Source organism: Desmodus rotundus, chromosome 3, assembly GCF_022682495.2.
Source record: "Desmodus rotundus isolate HL8 chromosome 3, HLdesRot8A.1, whole genome shotgun sequence".
Taxonomy (NCBI): Eukaryota; Metazoa; Chordata; class Mammalia; order Chiroptera; family Phyllostomidae; genus Desmodus; species Desmodus rotundus.
This window is the reverse complement of record NC_071389.1, coordinates 184,705,749-184,722,757: the sequence shown is the minus strand read 5'-3', so window position 1 is coordinate 184,722,757 and position 17,009 is coordinate 184,705,749. Positions and strand designations below refer to the sequence as shown.

Here is a 17,009-nt window from a genome sequence, read left to right as displayed (position 1 = left end):
AAAAGTCCAAAACCAAAATGTCAGCAAGGGAGGCTCCTTCTGAGGACTGTAGGAGAAGGGTCTGATCCAGGCTTCTCTCCTTGGCTCACAGAGGGCCCCCTTCTCCCTGTAACTCTCTACATTGTCTTCCTTCTATGTTTTTATCTTTCTCTTCACATAACATTATTTTTATAAGTACACCAATCATATTGGATTAGCAGCCTACCCTACTCCAACTCAATCAACTGCATCTGAAAAGAGCCTCTTTGCAAATAAGGTCACATTCTGAAGTACTGAGGGTTAGGGCTTCAACATATGAATGGAGGGGTAACAATTCGATCCATAACAAGCCCCTACTGTGTTCTGAGCACTGTTCTGAGCATATAGCAGTGGACAAGAAAGACAAAAATACCTGCCCTCATTGAGCTTACATTCTAGTAGGGAAAGACAAGCAAACTAAATAAATAAATTATACAGCATGTTAAAGGGTAATAAAATGCTTTAGAGAAAAGCAAAGCAGAAAGGGTTTGGGAGTCAAAAAAAATCTGGTATATTGGAGTCCATTTTAAATAGGGTGGGTCTAGGAAAGTCTCAATGAGGAGATTCATTTCTATAGTCATGAAGGGAGTGAGGGAACAATCCATGGGGATAGCTGGGGGATAGGAGAAGGTTGGAGTGGGCATGTTCCAGGCAGAGGAAATGGGAAATGCAAGGACCTAGAGGTAGGGGCAGCCTGGAATATTCAATGAACAGCAGGAAGACCAGTGTGGCTGAGGCTGGTCAATAAGGGAGATAGTGAGAGAGAGTCAGAGAAATAAAGGTAGGGGTGGGAATAAGACAGGGGTGGCATATCAAAGTTCCTGTGCTCCACAACAAAGACTGTCTTTGGCCTTCACTCTGAAAGGACTGGGGAGAGGCTGGAGGGTTTGAGCAGAGAAGTGATTGCCAAGGATTTTGGTTTGGTTTATAAGAGTAAGGGAGCAAGAAGAGATGACCTCATGGTGTTGACCTGAGCAGCTGGTCAGATGGATATACCCCCAACTGACATGAGAAAGACCATAAGAAGAGCATATTTGGGGTAGAAATCAAGAGTTTGTTTTTAAGTTGCACAGGTCCACGAGACAAGCAGGTGGGCTACAGGTACGCATTAAGGAAGTGTCAGCACTTTAACGGTCTCTAAGGCCATGTGCCTATACAAGATCACAAGGGAATGGGAGCAGATTGAGAGAAGAAGCAGACCAAGCAAGGGCTGCACCTTGGGGCGTCCAATATTTAGAGGTCAGGGGTATGAGGAGGAATCAGCAAAGGAGACAGAGAAGGAGAGATCAAAGAAATGAGGAAAACCAGGAGAGTGTGGTTCTGAAAATCAAGGAGGAGGGTCTCAGGTCAGAGCTGGGAACTGGATTTAGCAAGATGGAAGTCATTGATCACTTCGACATATCAGTAGAGGATGGAATGAGTTAATGAGAAAATTGAGGGCCACAAATACAGGCTTAAAGAGTTTGGCTGTCAAAGGGGACCAAAAATGGGTTGGACTAAAGTCAGATTATTTGATACTCAAATGCCTCAAAGGGTCAGGCAGATGATATCAATAGGTGATGTGGTATTTTACGATAGGATATGGTGCATAACGTGGAGAAATAAAGAGTAAATAAATGTCCGGCCTATCGGTATTCTAATACAAATAGAAACAAATAATAACGTGTCAAATAAAACGTTTCCCAAAGCCACCAGTTTGTAATGCACTAAATGATCTCCAAGGGCCCTTCCTGTCTGAAGGTCTACAAATCTAAGCCACGAGGGAGAATTAAGTCCAGGTCATGTAATGCTGAGCTGCTGAGCTATTAATAGCCTAGCTTCTTTCCGAACTGGAGTTCAGCGTTTGTCATGGTTGTCCCAGGGGGTTGGTGATAGAATCCCTTTTGTTCTTAATCTGCTTGCAAAAGCCGGAAACCAGAAAGTAGAGATGTCCAGCCATTGAGCAGATAATTATGTATTAGCAACAGTTCTATATTCCAGGTACTATGTTACTTACCATAACATTTGAGAGCATCCTTGGATGGATTGAGGGGAGAGATAGAGAAGTAAATAGACACGTAGCGCTGGGGGGAGGACACCCCACACCCAGGCTGGGGCAGCAGGATCAAGAAGGCTTAGGGCAAAAAGAAAATGATGCTCGGGCTGAATGGTGAAGGATTCGTTGGAGTTAGCACGGGAAGAGGGGAGGGGGCCAGGCAGGTAGTGTGTGCTCAGGCTGCCATGGCAAGCTCTAGGGATCATGGTACTCAGAGTAGTGGTGAGGAACAGACATCTGAACACCTGCCTGCCTCAGTTCACTATCTCAGTGACCTTGAATAGCACACTTCTTATCCTCTCTGCCTTTAAGTTTCTCCATCTCTAAAATGGGTATTATAATGGCACCTACTTGATAGAGCTGGAAGTGTACCTGATACCAAGCAAGTGCTACGTGTTTGCCGTTATGATCAGAATAAGCTTTTGGGAGGGGGTAACGTATCAAGAAAAAGCAGTGTTCCAGGCAGAGAACTAGTGGAAGGATTTTCAAGGTCAAGAGGGTCCCACGGGCAAAGGCACCAAGTCATGGCATCCCTGCAGGTGCGTCAAAGGATTCAAGTGAAGAGCGACCACAGTTGAGGCTAGAGAGGAAGATAAAGCCAGGGTCGTATACTTCTTTCTTATGCCTAAATTACTTAGGCAGGAAGAACTTAAAAGTTAGCTCTGACCACACCACCATTTGTGGGGTGGGTAGGCAGAAGAAGAGTTGCTTTTCTAAAGCAATAACTAGAACCAATGTTCCTGGGGGCCATGGAACAGACTTGTGACCTCATCAGTTTCATACACATAAGACTGTAGGAAGTATTATGGAGAATTATCATTTGGCATGAATCCAGTGGCTCACTGACCCTGGAGAAACTGCTCTCTTCTCAAAGGACTGCAATCCTGAAATTGATTATAGTCCAGCGTAGTGCATTAATTTCTTACAGCAAAAGTCATTCAACCCAACCCCTGCTCCTCTTAAGGAATTATGCACTAGGCTTTGACTCAGTAAATATCTGGGGAAAGATTTGTGCTCATGATCTCAACATGTAGGTTCATTTCTTGGGGTAGTGCAGTTCATATTATAGCCAGTACACCCCTACCTCCTCCGGTGAGTAATGCTTTCTTTCCTTAGGTCTCTGAAGGCCCTGGAATCATCGTCAGCTTCATCACCTTAAGTCTTTGGTTCTACAAATACAATAAGAGCTGTTCCTCACAGAGGCATAAATCTGTTTTTTCACTACAGAATTAAGCAGTAAACAGTATGTAAACCAAGGGAGACCTTGGCAAGGGTCTTGTCATTAATATTAAGTTCATCAGTAAGATATCACAGTCAAAAGAAAACCTACTGCAGGGTTCTGTCTCCAGATGGTGGTGATGGGGTGTCGCTGAAATCCCGTGGCCCTTCCTCAATTCTCCATATGTTGAGAGAGAGCTCGTGCAGACATCTCCATAAATGTTACCTCTGTATCTTAAGACGTCTGCCAGGATCCTGCCTTACCATCCTCTGTGATTTTCAGATTTGGCTTCTTCAAGGACTAGGACGCTTCCTTGTGATATCTCCAGATCACATATTGGCCCTGCTCCACTGGAGGTTATTGGGTCCATGATAAACAAAGCCACACTCAAGTGAGAAATATTGAACTAATTGGCTGTAGATTGTTTCTCTTGTGTCAATGAAGACATTTGGAATGATGTTGGCTTCATCGATTGTTGATTCTATTTTACTGTTTGATCAGCACATTCAAACTGACTTTAAATGCACTATTTAAAACAAGTTTCTACAATTTTAATAAAATCCACTGGATTCTTTCCTCTGCTGATTTACACATTGGTTTTTCAGTCTGGTAATTTGCAGTAACACTATTTCTGATGTTTTTTATCTCCTTCATCTCCTAATTAAAGTATGATTTACATTTTTCTGAACTCTCAACATGTTCTCTATATTTCCTATTGAAGCCAGTTCTGCTTCCTCTGCTCGTTTGGGATCCTGATGATTAAATGCATCGGAGGTGCCAACAAGCTATATCTCTTGCTCTTTTGTAATTCTGGCCCATTTCCTCCTTTTGTTTATTTATGTTTTGAATAACTTTATCAACAAGAACAAACATTTTTGAATGTCCATTCTATATGGATGATGTTATGCTAAGTAAAATGAAGACGTGTAGAATGGGGAAAACCACTGTGTATATACTATACGTTTGTGTCAAAGTTTACTTCATTTTCTTAGTCTCTCTTATCTTATTTAAAGTAAATCTTTATTTCCTTTTAGCCTGCCTCCTTTTGAATTTTAAATGCTTTTTTTGTGTATGTGTGTGCTTTTTCTGATCGAACCTTGTTCAGTGAGCAGGAAGAGAGTTTCACAGAGTCTATCAAGAAAAGAGTTAAAAACCTCTACCTTCCCAGCTAACAGTGGCCCACAGGCTGCTAATTAGTTTGATGGATCAGCACCTGGTCTGGTTATGAATGCTCAGAAGCCCATTGGCTGCTGGCAGCTGATTCCCGACTCCCTGAGGTTTGGAGATGTATCAACCTGAGCAGAGAGAGCTGGCACTCGCTTAAAGGGTAGCTGTAGCCAATTATTCATGCACTCCTTTGGAGTTGACTTGGCCGAAGGAAGAACCATGCCTTTAGCTACATTTGAGTCAGCCTTTTCTTGCACAATAGGTTGCACCTACCAGGCACACTTTCCTTTGGGTGTCATTGCAGTGCAATGACTAATATTGGTACAATCCTACAGTTGTTTAAGGGATGACTGCGTTATGCTCTATGTTTCTTCTTATGCTCTTGTTCTTTCCCAACCCATTTAAAAAGAACACTTTTTATTCTGTAGGAATGTTTTTGAAGTCAATTTGCCTTATTCTTCTGATTTCATTGGGGTTTTAGAATATGCCTGTATGAGTAATCTTATTTTATACAAAACCAAAACTCTAGATGGTCTGCTAAAGTTTCACTGACCGGAAGGCATTAAATATTGGCCATAGACTTATATCTCTGCTTTGCCACTTAGTAGCTGTGTGGCCCCAGGCAAGTATCTTAGCCTCTCTGAGCCCAGATACCTCATCTGTAAACTGGTCAGACTAATTTCTATGTCAGACAGTAATTGAAATGATTATAAAAAATCATATCAGTTTCCTTCCCTTAGTATTACTGCTGACGTTGATCAGCCCTCAACATTTGAGTGTCCGCTGTGTGCAGAGCCTGGTGGTGGGGCTTGTGGAAAAATACAAACTAACCAGAACATACGTAGCTACTGTCATGCCACCCCAAATGGCTGGCCTGAGCAAAAAGTGAGCTCACTCAGAGGAAACAATCCAAGAATAATGCTATAACGCAGCATCAGCTCTACACTTGCCTTCTGGCACATGCTTCCATCCATGCTTTCTTTTTTGAATAAACATGTTTATTGACTGTAGAGAAAGAGGAAGTGAGATACAGAAAAACATTAATGTGAGAGAGAAACATCAGTTGGCTGTCTCTCATACACACAGTGATAGGAGACCAAATCTGTAACCCAGGCATGTGCCCTAACCGGGAATCGAACCCCTAACATTTTGGTAAAGAGGACAATGCTCCAACCAACTAAGCACACTAGACAGGTCATCATGCTGCCTCTTTTCATGTGTGCCAACATGGATGTGAACCTCAATACCTCTTGGAGATTCTCTTCCCCCCACATTCATCTAATCACATACAATAGTGAGGATTTTGTGAAGATGGGGAGGTGGGTTCTTCACAGCATAAACCCAACACAGACAATTTGTTTAAAACGCCATTCAATATTCCTGTTCTCTAAAAGGCATGTGATCACTAGTGTTTTCCTCCCCCACTATGCCTTTGCCCCCAGTGATTCCTCTCTCTTTACCACCTTCTTCCTGGGAACAATGCAAACTCCTCTCCTTGTCATAAGTGCAAAAGTTAAGCAACTTCTTGAGTTACCTGAGTGTGTCCAGGGGAGCTGGAGGGGTGTCTTCACCCTTCTACTCCTGCAGCTTATCAAAATATTTCTTCCAAACACTCACAGTGCTAGAGTAATGCAGATGAATAAAATTTGCATCCCTCTATACACACAGCATCTTAATTCTCACAATATCTTTGTGAAGGGGCCATCATTGCACCAGTTTTACAGAGGAGAAGAGAAAACCAGAGAAGTCAGGTGGGCCCCCAATGAATAAGGACTACCATGTATTTGAGTTGTGAAGACTAGATAGGATGACACACTGGTCAGTGCCTGCTCTGGTGCAAGTCACAGAGGAGACAGTGGTGGCCTCCACCAGCAGGAGCAATAACGGCAGAAGATGTAACAGTAGTGACATCCTTGTCCTATCTAGGTTGCTTGGCTATCATAGGAATGTCAATCACAGGGCCAGCTACACAGTTTGCAGGAACCGGTACAAAATGAAATTGTGGGGTGTGGCCAGGGGCAGGGAAATCAATCTCCCCTTCCCACAGCCCCACCACCCCAGCCTCCAGCAGACAAGGAACCACCCTACACCAAGGGGTAACAGCCTCTAAGCCAGAATGTTCTGGGAGTGAGAGGGTTTTGACAAGTGACCCACCATGCCGCCCATCAAACACACCATGAGTTGCAGGTTAGGGCAGGTGTGGCTGTTACCTCACCTACCCCCAAAAGCCACAGGGTGTCGAAACCCACCACCAACACTGCCACTAGGGGAGGGGGGAGGGTAAGGGTTGAATGAAGGCCAGCCCTACCCCTACCCCGTCAGTGCCACCTGATTGCTACCCCAGGCAAAGCGCAACAGTGGTTGTGGGGGGAGCCAGAGAGGGAATGCAAGCAGAGCCCTGGGCAGCAAGAGGTAGAGAAGCAGACAGCCAAAAACTTATCCCAGGAAAGCAAGACGATATGTGAGCTGAGGGTCGAAGCTCCAGCAAATGCAACATAGTCCCATCGGACTTCACTTACAAAACATAAATTTGAAGTTAAAATTACTTAGAAGTACAAGTCTGCAACTGCAGAGTGTTTCACCAAATGTGGAGCCCTTCTGAGAGCCAGACCCTGTGGGATAGCACTAATCACATGCCAGTGAAACCAGGCCCGATCAACAGTGAACATGCAAACGCTTCAGAAACGTTTAATGCTACTTAAATGTGAAGCTTATTGTTGTAATCACCGTAATCACACACCCTAGCAACTCTGTCGGGCATTTACTGAGTAACTCCAGATTTGCAAAAGCAAAAGAGAATTCTGATATATTTGCTTTTGCCCGAGGGAGGAAAAATGGTCCCAGCTCCTTCAGCTGACGGTGGTCATGTGTTCTGAGTGAGCGGATGAAACCAGCATTTTCAGGGAACATCATTGCCCTTCCCAGGAATCTCCCTTGCAACAGATATGCCAAGGAAGAGACCCCATGTCTCTCCTCAGATCAGAATCGTGGATACTCCCCGCTAAGCAGGAAAAAGGAACTCCTAGCCTGTAGCTTCCCACCACATCCGCTCTCCCCACCCACCACCCCAGGCCCCTGGAACATGAGGCTATCTTCCATCATCTCACACACCTTCCATCAACTCAGAACCTGAAAATCAGGAATGTCCCAGTGCCTTGGGCCACTCTCCAGTCCTATGGGTGCTGGGCTGCACCTCCACGCATCGATTTGATTCCACACATTTCAGGATAGCAGATCTGCAGGGGTACTTCTGATATCTGTAAGAGCATCTACTGATTCAGAATAAAGCGGGTACTATACACCTTCTCGGTCTGCATCATAATTAGAAAAGGCAGCTGAGAAAAAGAAGAGAACACGAATTAGAATATTCTCATCCTCCAGAACCAGTAGGGACCCCCTTAGAGCAAAGCAGTAATTTATTAAATGATAACCTAATGACCTGAAAGAGTTTGTGCAGCTTCCTACTTTCTGCCTTCCCGGCGAGTCATTTCTGCCCTGGGGGTATGCAGGTTGATCCTATTCTGGGTCCTGGCAGAGTGTGGAGACCTAACAGGTGGAGCAGATTCTCATAGCACCTCATTGCAGACCATACCCCAGTGTTCCACACAAAGGGAGTGGGCTAAAGGTTCTTGAGGAGCATCCCATCCCCTCCCTCCCCCTCCACCCTACATGCCCTTTTCCCTGGGGTCTTCCTCCTGTGAGCCAGCGAGGGTGGCCATAGGCACTACCACCCTGTGTCAGGCCAGGCATTGCTCTGCCCGGGTGGGTGTGTTGCAGAGCAGAGCTGTTCTCCCTCTTCAACAAAGCCCCACTTCACAGCAGCTTGCCCCGTGCGGCAGCTGCACGGTCATTGGAAAAGACATGAGACTGGAGTTAGGAGTTTTGGATTCCAGCCATGGTTCTGGTACTAACTATCAATGTGACCTTGAGCAAGTTGGTGAACCTCTCAGGGACTTGGTTTCCTCATCCATAAAATAGGAAACCTCTAGGTTGTTGTTTTGAGAATTAATTGAGATAACATTTGAATATATTTTGTCAATGAGGCAATATCTAATAATTTCAGGCAGAACTGGATCCAGAGCCTCAAAAGCTATCACCGGAACCTCTCAGCCTCTCTCTCCAAAGCTCCTCTCTGCTTCCTCTGTACTGGGGCTGGGGCAGACCCTCCACACAGCATGGCCCTCGGTAGTGCCAGGCACCAACTCAGCACTCTGGCAACTCAGGCCCTCCGTGAAAACAGAGCACTACTTTCCCAATATTTCCAACAGACCCCTGGCCCTGACCCTCCCTGAACGAACCACTGTGGCTGAGCGATGGAAAGCTCTGACTGGCCAGTGGATCATGGGTCCACTCCATGGTCAGATATTGTAGGATTTCCTAGGATTTCATGGCAGAGGGCTGGAAGGGGGGGGTCCCCAGTGAAAAATCAGACAACTGGTAACAGAAGTAGAGGGGCTGGGTGTAAAGCAGGAAAAAAACAGTAGGCATCAACCACACCTTCCTATCCTAGATTCAATTATTCCAACCCAGAATTATTTTTAATATTATGTAATTCTTTCTCCTTTTGTCCCTCTGGTATTTTCAACACCCTTGATATTTATTGCTGGAGAATTAGTATAATTTCATGAAATAAATAAATAAATATATATATATTATATATATATATATATCAATAAATAAATAAATTTATATATATATATAATATATATATATGCCACCAAAGATAGGCCATCTTGTCCTCCACAATATCCTATGGAGAAAAAAACAAACCTTTTTTTTGAGTCTACACGACAAAAATAAAGTTACTTTCCACTTGGTTACACAGCTGACAAGCACACTAGAAGGTGCTATGGGTAAGAACTTTGTGATTTAGTTCAGTTGGTAAGATCGTGTGGCCTATTGCTTCTAAAGGCTTATGAATTCATATGAGGGTGCACTTAATTCTCTTGATGATTATTGTACTCCACATATTAAGAATTTTTTTACATGAGTGCACCCATTCAACCCTTAAAGAACAGTTGCCTCTATTTTACTGATGCAGAAGCTGAGGTACAGAAAGGTTAAGCAACTCACTCAGGCTCTACAACCAGTAAACGATAGAGTCGGCCTTGAACCCAGGTCTGAGGCCACGGTCTTTTTCTGCACATTATACCACCTCCGTGAGGACTCTACATATGAGTCCCTAAAATGCTATGAACCATTTTTTCTCCAAACTAAAATCAGATCTTGTGATCTGGCTTGTTCAAAGAGGGCCACCCTGGGAAATCTGGAATGGACAGGTACTTAGTGAAACAGACTTCCAGATCAGGTCACTCGAGCATTCCCCTCTCGTGGCTAACCTTGGAAGTCACTATGAGTGGTGAGCACGGCTGCTCTGTTGGTTAAAGGTGTTAGAAGGACAAGGCACTTAACACCTGTGCTGCGAGGCTAAAACGAATTCTCAGGGGCTGGTGGTGAGCAAGGACTGCAAGCAAACGTCTTAGCTGTGCTCACTGGAGATGTGTGTGGCTCAGGACTTGAACATAGTTAACACTCAAAAAAAAAGTCTCCACATCTTCATTCAGAAGACTGAGGCAGAACATTCCTGGCAGATGGGCCTCAGTGTTTATCATTCCCCCTGGATTCCAAGCCTGCTTGCCTTCAGGAAAAAGCGTACGTCCTTTCTGCTCACTCTGGGTTGTGTTATCTTGGTAGTTAGATCTGTAAATATGCCCATGGTTAGTAAACACTCTATAAGTTGTTTTAAATTTGCAATTCAAATGAATGATTCCACAGTAGAAGTGTGGTCATGCAATAAAAATAATAAAATCTTTATGTGTTTGAAGTTGACCTATGCCTTACCTGTCTCGTTAATGACTGGCAAGCCCTGAGTTTAAGGGAGAACCATGCTGTTTCTATGGTGGACATACACCAATAGCCACACACACCTGTTCATCACTCAGTGCCTTTCCTGATGCCCGACTCTCGCAGAGAACCTTAATTCTGTGGCCTCAGAATTACGTCAACACTCTCTCTGATTCGTACCCTATTCCTTCTAACTTCCTAAGTACATATTCCACCCTTTTTTCCCCCAAAAAACTCAAAGTGCTGCTTTCTACCTTATTGAAAGGCAAAATTTCACAACATTGGGATCATAAATCCATATTCATAGTGCTCCTATCTCTAAAATAGCTTAGCTTTCAAATACCTGCCAATTACAAACTTGTTCATGTGGTTCAAAATTTTGGTGGGGAAGTTCCCAACACTTTTTTGTCCTAGACAATGGGCCAGGTATCATTCCACAGGGTAAAATTGAAACGTGGGTGCTGTCCAGGGTGCTGACCTCAAAGCTCTTTCACAATTCTACCTGTGGTTCTAATTGATGACCGTTCACTCCCAAGCCTTCCAACTACCAGGAATAAGCTGATAGCAAAGCCATATCTCTTGCCCTCACCTAAGCCCCATATTAATATTCTATCTGCTTTCTGCATCTGTCTATTTGGAGAGCAACTAAAATTAAACATGCCCCCAGCTTGTTTTCACTCGTTCAACAAATGTTTACCTATGCCTGTTGGGAGTAAGAAGGTGAACATAAATGGGGCATTAAATCTGAAGAAGTCCCTGACCTCATGCAGTTATATGGGGAGATCCATAACTAAACAAGTAATTACCAAAAAATGATAAATGCTATATTAGAAGCAGCAAAGTTACTGTAAAAACAAAATAATTTTACTGAAGCCAGTGCAGGGCAAGGGACACATACAAACTTTCATGGAGTAAATTACATGTTAGTTAAAATCCACAGGATAAACCAGAGTTACTTAGAGAAAGATTTTCATAAAGTGAGAGTCCATCTCTAAGCTACTTCCCTAGCCCTCAGCACCCAGCTCAGTGTTTGACCTCATAGGCATTCGATAAATGTTAGCATAATAAATGCTGGCTGGTGTGGCTCAGCTGGTTGGGCATTGTCCCACAAAGCAAAAGGTTGTTGGTCCGATTCCCAGTCCGGGCACATGCCAGAGTTGTGGGTTCGGGGACTGTTCAAGAGGCAACCAATCGATGTTTCTCTCTCACATCAATGTTTCTCTCCCTCCCTCCCTCCCTTCCTTTCCCTCTCTCTAGCAATAAATAAATAAAATATTTTTTTAATTCTTAGCATAATGGATAGAAGTAATTTTATATCACTCCATTTTCTAAAAATGACTAACATGGTATAAAGGTTTGTGGGACAGGTCTTTCTAGCAAATACACATGTGTGCACAGACACAGATACACAATTTAAAACATACTTTGGAAAACTAACTCTAAGTTATCAGAGCTTTAATATAAAGTAAAAATGTTTTTTCTCTCCCTTACTTCCTTATCGCTTTTTAATCCTACTTATATCTGAGACTACCTGGCTGGACTTTGTTTACTGTTCTGAGGTATTTCCAGAAGTTATGATCCTAAAGGACAGAGGCAACTTCCATAAGTAGATATGTTCCATGCCTGCTTTTTAATTGTATTTTTAAAAATATCTTTCCTCACTTAAAAGTGCTCAAATGTAGAATACTAAGATAAGCTAGCACTGAAACAAGAAAGGTCTTTTACTTTAGTATTCTTAAATATAAAACTATTTCTTTCTCTAAGGTTCTCAAAGTAGTTCTCCTAGATATGTAATTCTAGCTGGCTTAAGACCAACGGTCTGTGATGAATTGGTATTACATCATGAATTTCCTGGTGATCCACGAAAACTGATCCTCCCAGTTTCTGGTGCTAAATTGAGAAGCTATGTTCCTCACCCAGGAAGTAGTCCTCAGACTGGATTTGCATAATTCTCCTACATAGCTCCAGAAGGAATAACCAACCCTATTGGCACTTTTCTCTTGTTTTTCTAGACATTTTGCTAAAACATTATATCCCTTCCGGGTTGAGGTTACCAGCCCTGAAGATATTAAGTGTCTATTTCCACTGCCAGCCATTTTTATCAGAGTCAGGTATGCCTCATGCTATGAAGTTTCATAGTTAGTTTCTCAATTAAAGTTTCTAAAAGGCATTTTAGCTAACATTTTGGAGTGCTCATTATGTGCCAGATAGTACTGTTAATGCTTTACAAAGTGGATCAGTTAGGGTTCAGTGAGAGAAACGGAACCAGTGGGAGATACATACTAAGAGGTTTACTGTGGGGAATCGCCTGCATGACTGTGGGGCTTGGCTAGGCAAGTCTGAAACCTGTACGGTGGACCAGGCCTTCAGGAAGGGCAGGCTGGAGCTCTTCGTTGGGCAGGGGCTGAAATGCACAGGTGAAGTTTCTTTTCCTTTGGGGAAGCCTCAGTTGGGCTCTTAAGGCCTTTCAGCTGATCAAAGCAGCTTATCTAGGATAAGTTCCCTTAGTTAAAGCCAGCTGATTCTGGACTTGAAACAACGTCTACAAAGTACCTTCACAGTAACCCTAGATCAGTGTGTGTTTGGGTACCCAGGGACTGTAACCTAGCCCAACTGGCACGCCAAAGAGGCCACCACCCGTGGGTAATCTCCTTTCCTCTTAACCACAACTCTGTGAAGTTTTCATGATCATATTTATTTTACAAATTGGAAAAGTGAGGCTTAAAAAAGTTAACTTAATCCAGATCACAAAAGTATTAAGTGAAATAGCCATTTCTCTCTTTTTCTGCTTTATTATTTTTATTTTTTCCATTATAGTTTACATTCAATATTATTTTGTATTAGTTTCAGGTGTACAGCATCTTTGTTAGGAATAATATACTTTACAAAATATTCCTCCTGATATTTCCAGTACCCACCTGGCACCATGCATGATCATTACAATATTATTAACTATATTTCCTATGCTATACTTTATATCCCCATGACACAAAACTATTATTAAGTGCCATTTCTTGAACTCACGAGTCTGATTTCATGGTTTAGACAAACAAATGGATAAATTCTTGTAATTCTATTTCCCTAAATCTGTACAAAAGGACTGATATCGGTGTTTTGCCTGTCTCTTTTAAAAGTTACCACCACATTTAAAGTTCATGAGACTAGAATATTTGGCATGACCTTCTGGATAGTTTTTTGTTGCAAAAGAAGAATGCAGGAAATTGGGGAATCCCAGATGTTAGTCCTTTCTAATAGAAAATTGCTATTCTTAAGTAAGCAGTTTATGTTGGAGAGGGTTGTGCTCTTGATTACAAATAATGGAATGAATGCTTTACTTTTCACTGAGGACATAGGGAAGTTGGAAATTGGCACTATAACCATTTTTTTCTAAATCATATCACTTTTAAGGAGCAATATATTACTTAATATAACCAGAGGATTACAAATAAGATGTAGATACCCTCCAAGCTAAAGAACATTAGGCTATTTTAGTCACATTTTAAATAACATAAATTGGAACTTGACTGGTTTTTTTAGCAAAAAATAAAATTTCTGAAGGAAAAAAGAATTCAGACACTGAATATCCCAGGGCACCATAATATCATGGTGTCTGAATAAGAGGCAAGAATTCATGGTTTTGCTCCTTCCTCTAATTCGAGTAGGTCCTTGGGCAAGCAACCTAATCTGTCTAGGTATCAGCTTCCTTTTCTACAATGTAACAGGGCTTCAACATATGATTCCTTATATCCTTTCTACTGTCCTAGAACATTAAAATGTCTACAATTTCAACTGAAAGTAGAGGCTATTTTAGTACCAAAGAGTAAAAAGTCATTCTTCTGTGAACTATTTAATGTTTTTACGCCAACCCATAGGAGATTACACTGATAAGATCTTTTGTTTTAATCCTCCTATCTTTAGATTATCACCAAATTTCATTAGTGTTGTGTTGAAGTTAATTTCCAAGACTATAGTAGTACTTAATGTGTGAGCTGATTGTGAGGAACTGGAGCATCAGTAACAGACACCATGGACAGCGACTTCCCCTCCCAGCTCCCTCGAGCTTTCAGGAGCCAAGCTGACAAGAGAACTAGGTTTCCATCATTCTCTAGAGGTGGTACAGACACAAAATGGCCTATAGACCCCCAAATAAGTCCAGAGTGCACAGGACTTGACGCCATACACAACTGATAGCATGCCTCATTTCTAAACAGCCCGTCCTTCACTCCTAACAAAGGACATCTCTTTGAGATACCCCAATATTGTTGCCCGAGAGCAATGTCCAAAAGAGAGTGATGCCCTTCAGTCACTCATGTGATGGGAAACCGAGAAAACACATATTCTGCCTCAAGTCAAGTGCATTTGGGTTGCAGACTGAGAAACAGAACTCAATAGCCTGACTTCCAAACCCATCTCTAATCACAAAAAACAGAGATATCCCAACATGCTCCAGTCAAGAAGGCAGGTCATGTCCAATCTGTTTTTCTCTTTCTATGCATGTAAGACATAAAATAAAAAAGCATGACATTTTTATGCAAATGAATGAGAAATAGTTTCTGTGTGGCTAAAGGCTCACACTCTGGAGCCTGACAGGCCTGAGTTTATGTCCTGGTCCTGCCCTTTGCTAGCAGGGTGGTTTCGGGGTACATTGTCAACCTGAACTTCACCAAAACAGACAATGCCCTGAAGGTGGACAAAACAGTGGACATTTAGTGTTTCTTATTTAAGGAAGTGAGTGTTGTTCCATAACTACTAGATGCAGATCTGAGATTCTTTTGTCCATCTGAAAAGTGAGGATAATAATAAAACTTACCTCATAGAATTGTGAAAATTAAATAATTCACAGATGCCTCACAAACCTTAAAGTGCTCAGTAAAGGCTACCTATATGCAAGAAGTGGTTCACACTTCTATTTTAGTGTCTGATGTTTTGCTGTTGATCAAAATTTTTGTTTTATCTGGTTTTAAGGCAATAAAACGTATAGCAGGTCCTTGAATAATGTCCTTCTTTGTAATGTAGATGAGATGCCACAGGAATTTAATTGTCGTAGCCTACGGTAAAATTGAATGAGTTACACATCCCTTCACTGCAGGTCCAAGAACCTACCCACAATGTTAAGTGAGGACTTACTGTGTACTCTGAGTTTAGACATGAAAGCACCCTAAACAACGGGTTGTTAGTACTGTTTGGAGTCCATCATAATATACATTTCCTTAAATACTTTTACTTAAAGTACCTTCATTGCAGTCTATTTTTCACAGACTGTTTGGGTGCCGTTGCCTTGTTTTCAGATGTTGGTTATCCTCCGTGGAAATCTGTGGTTCTTATCTCAGCCTAAGTGGGCAACTCACACTTTGGGTGGCATGTTGAAAATGCCAAAGAACTGAAGTGCGTGGGTCGCTAGATACGTTCATTCAAATACCATGGTGTGAAGTATTAGAATGTAAGGCACACATTATATTTATTTGTTTATAGCAAGGAAAAACCATCGGGGTTTTTGTAAAGGGGGGAGGAAAGCTTTGTCATTTCAAGTCAGACGTACTTCATCTAATTGCCATAATTTTGAAGAGAACCCTCCGCCAGAGTAAAGGTCTGCACCTGGGGCCGGGGTGAGGGGTGTTCTAACCGTATCAGAATCTTACTCCACATCTTAACCCTGATCCTCCAAGTCTGTTGGGGGCCAATCATCCCCCTCTGAAAACAACTGGGACGCAATCGCTCGCGGTGGTGCCACCAGTCCCTACGTGTTGAGGACTCCCGTGGTTTCTCTTGCGTGGTGAACGCGGAGCACCTAGGTTAGTAGAAGGAAACTCGAAGCGGCCTCAAGAGTAGAGCAGGACCTGCCTTTTGCCCTCTTCCGACCCCTCCTCTCCCCAGCGGCGGTGGCGGCTGCTGCCACCGCTGCTGCCACTGCCGAGCTGGTCACCTGCGCGCCTGCGGAGCTGCCTGGCTGCGGCCTCTGCGGCGGCCTGTCGGAGTGCGAGGAGGGGGCGGCGAGGAACGAGATATCCATAGTAACACAGGATGCGCCGGGCTCCAGGCGGGAGCGAGTGCGGGAGGAGGAAGCCCCCGCGCGTCCGCAGCCCGCCGTGCTAGGCGCCCCACAGCCCCCGCGCGCCGTGCCCGGGCCGGCGTCGCTCTCTCAGCCACCGTCCGACCGAGTGGTAAGCCCTCCCGGGCAACTGTGCCGACACGTCCCACCCACCCCCGCTGCCCACCCCCGGGAAGCAGCCGCGAACAATGGAGAGCGCCACCAGCAGCCCGGGAGACGGCGGACGGGGGTGGACGCGCCACTGCCTCTACCGCTGGCGCCGCCGCCTGGGCTGGCGCGCGCTGCGTGGGGCCGGACGCGGGCGAGGGCGCGCGGCGGGGCGGGTGGGGGAGCGCGGCGGGGGGCGCGCGCGCGAGGCGGGGAGCTCGCGGGGAGAGCCCGGCGCTCGGCGCAGCGCGGCGCGTCCAGGCTTGGCGCCTCTCCCACCCCTCCGCGGCGCGCTCGCCCTCGCCTCGTCGCTCGCATCTGCTGGGGCTCCCAGAAAGATGCTCAGAGGCAACGGCTAGCGGAGGTTCCAGCCACGTCTGGGTCCTCCGGGGCCGGATCGCGCCAGCCCTCGCGGACCCCGGCTCGCAGCCAGCCCGCGGCCGCTGCCGTCGCTAGTGCCGAGCGGTTCGGGTGAGTAGCGGCGCAGCCGCTGTCGACGCGGGGCACCGCTTCCCCCTCGGTCCACGGCC

At 44.3% G+C, this 17,009-nt stretch overlaps 1 protein-coding gene across 9 annotated transcripts in view; it reads left to right on the top strand.

The window, feature by feature from the left end:
* The window catches only part of ANKS1B (ankyrin repeat and sterile alpha motif domain containing 1B), an 805,832-nt gene that overhangs the window by 651,484 nt on the left and 137,339 nt on the right, over positions 1-17,009 (top strand). The window contains exon 1 of one of the 9 annotated variants that reach the window (XM_053921937.2): positions 16,363-16,444. The exons of 7 other annotated variants lie outside the window; for them this stretch is intronic. The gene's annotated coding sequence lies outside the window, so the exon portion shown is untranslated. Of the gene's footprint in view, positions 1-16,362; positions 16,445-16,691; positions 16,951-17,009 lie in introns of those variants that run through there. One more of the 9 variants, XM_053921936.2, reaches the window with a different exon arrangement.